Raw genomic sequence first — 8,731 nt, 5'->3', positions numbered from 1 at the left:
CCCGCGCTCTTTCTACTGGGAATCTCTAATCTGATTGGCTCACATTATTCTTATAGTATTTGGAGTTTAATTCATGAAACTCAGCAGCCAGTCATTGAGTGGAACTTTCTCAGTAGCCAATCAGAGCCAAGCCAGTATAGAAAGCCGTGTCAGCGGGAAATATGAAATTGCCAAGGGACATGCGTAAGTTTGCCACCTCCGTCTCTGGCTAGCTCATGCCACCCGCTGGGTCAGACTCCACTAAGTTTGGCAGAACACATGGCAGCCCGGACAACTGCCATTGTCCTCTGGACTTGAGTACTTGAGTCCTTCACTGCCACCCAAATGGCTTTCACACTTCTGGCATCCTCTGGTTACTTTGAACTCTGCTGTCCAACAGACTTACTAGCACCAACTTGGTAGCCCTGACAGTCTGTGTGGGCATCGGTTCCGAAAGTCCAACTGCCTTATAGTATACAACAGTACATGCAATGTATTAATAAACTATACTTTTAATACATCCCTAAGTCCTGGGTATGGGGAATAGAAAGGTGTACTTTTATTTATATCAGCCTTTAATCCCCATACACTAGCTATTGGACTTAGCATGGACTCTGAGAGTCCCCTCACAACCTTATCTATGGTTGGAGCACCCAAGAGTCCATTAACAGTTTCTGGGCTACCTTGGCATTAACTGGGACACCCCCTTTAATCTAGGGATCCCCACAGTTACAGGAACACTTTTCATCCCTGTGCCCCATTTACCTTTCTGGGCTATGCTGAAGCAGTGAACCCTAGCGGTGAGTAGCACAAGTGTTTCCAAGGGGAGATATTGCCGGGACAATGTGCCTACACGTATCCGAGAATCAGGCATGATTCTCTGGTACATTTTTAGGGGAACCGACAACTCCGGACCCCAACTACCTAGGCACATTCTGACAACAATTCCTCTGCAAAACCCTCCTTGAAACTCATACCCTAGTAATCCCTGCTCGCTGGCATGCCTGGAAAGTTGAAAACACAAAAAATACATTAATTGCTCAAAGTACATTTGAAGCATACAATGTTATTGGGCTCAAGAGCTAACTCTCTTGAACCCTTATACTCGGATCAGGGGTAACCAAAAATGGGCGTAACCTTTATTTGAGGGCCTGGTTACCCCCTAGCGTCAGAGGGGTCTTACCTTCTTCGGAGCAGCCCATATCCGGCAGCGTCGCATTGTCATGGCAACCCGAAGTAAAATGACGCTGCGACGTCAGACATGCCGATGCATTGCCATGAGAGAGAGGTATTTAAGTGAATATGCAGTATACGTGCAGAAGCATAGAAAGAAAGGTAACATAAGGAGGAAGCACAGAAGTAAGAGAGACTTTAGGTTGAGAGAGGTCACATGAATGGCAGGATTACAGAAAAGAGCATTGTTTGGAAAGTATTTTATTTCACAAGGTAAAAGTGCAGATGGCCAAAGAACTTTTAATAGTTTTGTGCATGTTTGTATTATGTTTTAAAACCATTTTTATCACTTTTCTGTGATTTCCCTGACTTTATTAATGCAGAAAAAGGGCAAATAGGGAACAGCACAAAAATAATAGTGTATCGCTAACGGGTACTCATAGACCGACCACTAACCACTATGTGGTCAACATTATATATGGAAGGACAGTTTTTGTCCCCGCCCTAATCACACACATTGGGCCTCATGCAGTAAGCGTTGATAAGGGAAATATGGCCATTTTATAGCCAAAATTGGGTTTGAGATTCAGTAAGCGCCGATAAGTGCTTCATATCGCCAGGTTTCGGAGCCGATAATTTGGTTATGGCCAGTCGCCTGCCGATAAGCCTGTTTTCGACACTGATCGCCACTTTTTTAAATCGGCTGGATTCAACAAAAAAAAACTGCTTATCGGGGCTGATCGGCACTACGAAATTGAGATGTTATGGCCGATTTCTCCCGCCAACTAAAGTTGGCATTTTGGACGGGAGAACGATCGCTAAGGCTGCCGGAACGGCACTTAGAAAAAAAAAATCTTCTGTACATCAATGGAAGTCAATGGAGCGGGGACGTATAACAGTATAGTACTGTTTACGTTTCATTGCTCACAATACAAGGGGGATTTGCATTACAGTGTGGGGGCATTCCCTGCATTGTGTCACAGCTGATGTGTCTTATTTGCATAACATTCGACTTTTACATGTTTTCAGCATTTGCGGGTCACATTACTCATCATGTGATGATGTGCCAAGGGAAAATACTATACTACACTCTTAAAGGAGAACCTCACATCATATCACACATTTTACTCAACTCAGCGACAATTATTTACATGATGTCACACATGTCACACATGTCACACATACACCGTATATTCATGTTCCTTTACATTACACAATGCTTGTAATGTGTCACGCATCTTTAAACCTTCATGTACATCTAAATTCTCATGTTTACATCTACGTTTGGGTCCTCCCTATTTTCATGACGTCACTTATTGGACGCTCAATCACATTGCATGTTTACATTGTAACCGTTGCATTACAAGCACTTCAACCTAACTTATACACACATGTACAGTAATTCATCATTGGGACACCTTGTAAACTCATTCTATAGCAACTATCCTCCTTACACAAATGCATGCATATGCACACGACTATTCATTGTTGGCAACATGTGACAATAACATGGCTAATTACACATGTTACACAAAACTTTTCCCACGTCAATCTCAGCCTTTTTGTCTCATTACATGACTGACTCTTGCGTTCACAAGTGTTACATGCATTGCACATGCAACTATTTATTTGCAAGCAATCTTTGTACAAAGCTTCACGTCACATCATTGCCAAATATCATCATTCCCTGCAGAATACACACAACAAATACTTAGAACAACAAGTGCACACAGCTTGCCACAGAAGTACTTTATTATGTTAATGTAACACCTTGCATTTTACTATGTCACCTGACATCATCACATACCTATTTAAAGGACGCACATTACCTGCTCATTCACAGCTACTCATTTCAAAATGTTGCGAATGTTTAGGAGACGCAGGAACATTCTTTTCTATGACATGCTTGCTGATCAAGAGAATGATATAGGGCAAGGTAGGGACACACCGAGGGACAGTGACAGTGACGCGGATACGACAGGGACAGGGAGAGGGACAGGCCGAGGGACAGGTAGAGGGACAGGAGATCAGAGGAGAAGACAGAGGAGACAACTTGTGCCTCGTCCGCGTCTGTACAGGGAGAGAACCCTGTTAGATGGGATGAGTGAGGAGGAGATTGTAAGTCGCTATCGTTTGAGTTCAGCAGCAATCTTATCTCTTTATGAGGAGATAAGGGGGGATTTAGATTTTTTCACAGCCAGAGGTCGTGCAGTCCCTGGGCTTGTTAAAATGCTGTGCTCATTACATTATCTTGCTTCCGCGTCATACCAGACAACTGTGGGCATAGTGGGCGGGGTCTCGCAATCTACATTCTCGCGGGCCTTGACCCAGTTTCTCTATGCACTCAATAGACGCGCTAGGAATTATATTCATTTTCCTACAGAGGCAACAGAGTGGCTGGAAGTCAGGACTGGCTTTTATAATATAGCAGGGATACCATCTGTGCTGGGTGCAATCGATTGCACACATGTTGCTTTGATTGCACCTAGTCAGAGTGAGCATGTGTACCGCAATCGGAAGCACTACCATTCACTCAATGTACAGGTGGTATGTGATGCCACGATGAGGATAATGCATGTGGTACCCAAGTTCCCTGGTTCCAGTCACGATTCCTCTATCCTGAGGAACTCTTCAGTCTTCCATGCGTTCGAAGAGGGTCATTTTGAACCTGGTTGGCTGCTGGGTGAGTACACATTTACATGTTCTAACACAAAACACATTTTGATTTAGGAATGTTGGCATTGTACAATTTTATCACTAATGTCAGCTTATGTGTGCTCCATTCATTATAGGTGACTCAGGATACGGAATTAGGCCGTGGCTCTTGACTCCGGTGCTAAACCCTCAAACTGAAGCAGAGGAGAGGTACAATGCAGCCCATATATCTACAAGATCTGTTATAGAGAGGACATTTGGCCTACTCAAGACCAGGTTTAGGTGTCTGGACAGAACTGGTGGGGCTCTTCTATACAAGCCTCAAAAAGTGTCTGATATTATCCTTGCCTGTTGCATTTTGCACAATGTTGCACTCAGGCACAATGTACAGTCAGACCTAGCTGAGGCTTTGGTAGACGAGCATCCCACCCATGTAGCTGCTGAAAATGAACAAACAGCCAGTGGTGGCCAGACACGACAGAATCTCATCAATTCATTTTTTTCTTGTAAGTAAAAACAGATATGTTCCAAGTTATACTTTTATACTTACATTATGTTATCTTAACAAGAATGTTTTTTTATATACCCTTCTGGTAGGACACAGATGAATATGGGTTGCACACCTTTCTTTTCTCTGCTGTGTGCACAAAGGGATGTGGCACCGGTATGTTATTGTTGCACAGGTTATATAATCCCTCTTCAATTGTACTTTAGTTGTGTGTATGTGAATACAACTTGGGTAACAAAGCAATAATATTTTAGCATTGTGTTATTCCTTATGCTAAGACAAAACACATATTATGCCCATAATCATTCATGCTTCTAGTATGCTTACATACAATGTTATTGGTGCAGTGTAACATGTACATCCAGATGATGTGTACACCAGGCTGATTTACATTTTGAATGTCATTAAATATACATGGTGTTGCACATTTAACACCAAATACACACTTTGATGTGTTCTTTACGGTACTGAAGATGGCATGTCAATGTTTGCAATTTATATATTGTTCCTTTGCATTATAGGTATATTTGCAGTATGACTGATCATGGTATGTATATTTGCTGACATCTCTCATAAGATGTGGCTACCTCAATCTTCCTATAATTATTGGAACTAAAAACCCAACATATTGGTTTAAACACAAATGTTACATATATGTACTTTCTGTATCATGTATATGCATTTAGCTACTCTTGAGGTTTCATGTGCATTGTATTACAAAATGATTACTCACATTTCATCACATTTTATGTATGTTTCCTTATAATTTCCATTAATGTAATATAGAGGTGTTTGGAGAAAAGGGGATAACTGTACTTATTTGTTTACTTACGGGAGCACATTCATCATTAGCATAGACACACTTTTTAAGACAACTGTTTGTGTGTGTATCAATTGGTGTAGGATCCATGTATAACACCGACAAATGATAACACCAGCTTTATTATGGTAGCTTATATCATCATATTGACTATACTATGTATTTCTAAACGATTAATAAACACAGTAAACTATAGTTAGTTAGGTTAATGAAATATACACAGAAACGTACTTCATAACATGATGGTGATGTCATATTCAGAACATCATGCATTGGAGGGGACCATAACATCTGGCCAGTAACATTATTTGCTACAGTCCCAAACCATTTTATCTACATACCCATGTAACAAGAGATTTTAAAAATAAATGGCTACTTGGTTGTAAGTGTCCTTTACATTGGGAGAAGGAGTGGCTCACTGAGTAAAGACACACACTGGCACTGATAGTTTGAAGCAGGGGAGTCTGGTTCAATTCCCGGTGTGGGCTCCTTGTGACCTTGGCCAAGTCACTTTATCTCCCTGTGCCTCATGCGGCAAAAAAACATTTGTACGTTCCACGGGCCAGGGACCTCAGGCTGAAACATGTGTCTGTAAATCGCTGCGTACAACTAGCAGCCCTATACATGAACATGCTCATATTATTATTATTATTGTTACATAGTTTCGACAGTCATACGTTCCATTACATATTAGAATACACAAATGTGTTAGCAGAGTGGGAATGGTTGTTATATATAAAACACACTATGTCATAAAATGTTAGTAGTCATTAAAGAACACTCAATAAAAATTCATGAGGCACTCTTTTGCAACATCATTATGTTAATTAAGTGCTTATGCAATATAGGCATAAGGGTATCACATTTTTAATTGTTTGTTAATAAGCGCTGCAAGCAATATAAAATTAGTTCCATATGTAGTATAGTAGTCGGTGGCTCCTCCTCACAATCATCTCATATAAAGGTAGACTCTTCTGAAATCATACATTGATCCGATTGTATCTTCCCCGACATCTCTGAAATACAGCAAACACATGATGGTCAAAGATGGCACCTTACTAGATATGCATCCGTGACAACGCGTTACGCAGCTCTATATGATTGTGTAGATACACACGTCAGTCACTTATATGTTAGAAGTAAAACTGTTCATCAGTATGTAATGTTTCTTTAAATTTGTAGCAGGCATAACTATGTATAAGAAGTGAACGTTGCCTGTATACTGAAAGATGTGCGCGCACATCTTTGTGTGCGCACGCACTTCACGCTTGGCTCCACTAACTGTTAGCGCATGCGCAAAACAAAGCGTACGTTGTGCGTTCAATACATGTTGAAAATACCAGTAAACATAACATCTTTATTTCAAATACAATGAAGACGAAACTACATTCGTTCTAAACGAGTACATCTGTATTCTTTTTAAACAGACGTGTTTGAACAGAAAGCACGGCCGATAACACAATGCGCAAATGCAATACATGTGACGTCATGTTAAGCCAGCGTGAAACGCACGCTAACACTCCTCCCACTCAATTAACATTCGGCTAACGCCCAGGGTACGCCTACAAACACTGAGCCGCACGCATCACACACTGCAGTTACCGTTACTATAACAAAACATGACAGCCAATAGGCTTTGAGGCGCGCACGTCGCTTGGGGGCGGGACTTACATCAGTAATCCTTTTTAAGGACGCCTTGGCCCATGACAAGGGTCCCACGTCATACGTGGTGGACCCGGTTTTCAATGTTGTAGATGTTGCATGATAACAAAACAGGTATGTGTTAGAGTAATGGAAAAATGTTGCTAATATGTTTAAAGGGATAGGAAAGTACGTATATTTATTCCGTCAGCAATGTGTACTACTCTTTCAGGTTCTACTATATTGTATTAGGAAACAATTTGTTTGTGATCGCTACATGTTATGCAGTCTGCAATGTTACGCTGTATCCACGCATTGAAAGTGAAAATGGTGGTTACAAAAAAAAAAAAATTTAAACGCAGAGTCAACGCATAACGATTGTTATATTTACCATTCTTCTAGAATTAACTCTTCGCCTGGCTGCAACTGGTCGCTCCAGAAATGCAAGGCATTTTCATCCACGCTTAACCCAACCGCTGAATCCAGTATGACACATATCTCCTCCAGGATGCGCTCATAGGAATCGCCACTGCTTTCTTCAAATAATTGGTCGGGAGGTAGGTTCATTTCTTCGGGTTCCCATTCCAATGCATTTTCAGCTGAAAGGCTTGGTACATAATCATAGTACTTTTGTTCTTGTACAATGTGGGTTTCAGGAATGGAGGCTGCAGATATTGCAGCACGTATCGATTCAAACGGATCAGTAGTAGCGGATACATTGCTATTGCCATTAGGAATAAATATGCCTTTCACGACAATATAAGTGCCGTCTTTCAGGAGAAATTGTTTTTCCGGGGCAATCTTCCAGAAACCATAGGTGTGTTGTAGCTTATCCTGGTCACGTTCAAAAAAGTCATTACTTGATAAAGTGAATCTTATTGAGGAATTAAAATTCCGTGCATGCTTACGGTCTTGGTAATAAGGATATTTTGCTCGAATGAAATCATCGATTTGGCGTGTGCTTGCTTTCTGTCCGCGACTGTTCAAGATGGCTTCACAGATCATGTACTTATACCCTAAAAGGGGATTAATATTGTTAACGAATTCATCAGCCATGTCTGAGTAGCACAAAAGCTGTGTGCAGGTCTGTGTTATTTGCTCATCAAAATGAATGTGCTGAATGGCTAACAAACTCCTGTTTTTCCTTGTCAAGGTCAACAAAACTAACTACTTTGACTCCTTATTTCAAACGCCAATTGGATTTGTTTGTCTAATTGGGTTAACAGTTGTGGTTCGTGATATGGGACTGTGGGAGAAACATTTCTCCTTCTTTTATCTCGTTTGTGAAAAACATCCCTAGACTTTGAATGCGTTCACATAGTGTTTTTTTGAAAACTAACAAAGACCACTGTGTGAAAATATTTCTTAGCCAGGCATATCAGTAAAAACACACACCTGCAAAAAGAAATGTTTTTTCCCCGCTTACATTTCTGTGTGTATGTGAAAGTCTGGTTAACTCCCTGTCTGCATGAGTTTAAATACGTGTGTATATATATATATATATATATATATATATAAATATATCTCTATTATAAAAATATATATATATTTATATATTATATGTTATTTTTTTTAATATTGCAGGAGTACACACAACATTGATGGCATTAAGTATACCTTGTATGAAACCTATTTAAATGGTGAGAAACATGATTGAATTAAGTAATAAACATTTGTTTAAGCACAATACTGTTAGAGTCTCATACTTAGGATATTTCTCAAACATTAGGCCTGTATTATTAAAATAGTGTTTTCACAAGGAAGCATGAAGTGTATTAGTTTGTAAAATACATGTATACCAGTTTATATAGTACTATATATATATATATATATATATATATATATATATGTATATATATATATATATATATATATATATACACACACACACACACACACACACACACACACACACACACACACACTCAGAGTGTGTGTGTGTGTGTGTGTGTGTG

General features: G+C 40.1%; 1 long non-coding RNA gene across 1 annotated transcript; it reads left to right on the top strand.

The window, feature by feature from the left end:
* The first annotated feature begins 3,997 nt into the window (after nucleotides 1–3,997).
* On the top strand, nucleotides 3,998–8,420 carry LOC142493809 (uncharacterized). The gene is made up of 5 exons (XR_012801213.1): nucleotides 3,998–4,313; nucleotides 4,405–4,471; nucleotides 4,837–4,862; nucleotides 7,179–7,333; nucleotides 8,361–8,420. It is a non-coding gene; the product is annotated as an uncharacterized LOC142493809 (long non-coding RNA).
* Nucleotides 8,421–8,731: the final 311 nt, after the last annotated feature.

This window comes from Ascaphus truei, chromosome 4 (genome assembly GCF_040206685.1).
Source record: "Ascaphus truei isolate aAscTru1 chromosome 4, aAscTru1.hap1, whole genome shotgun sequence".
NCBI lineage: Eukaryota > Metazoa > Chordata > Amphibia > Anura > Ascaphidae > Ascaphus > Ascaphus truei.
This window is presented reverse-complemented; position numbering and strand designations above follow the sequence as displayed.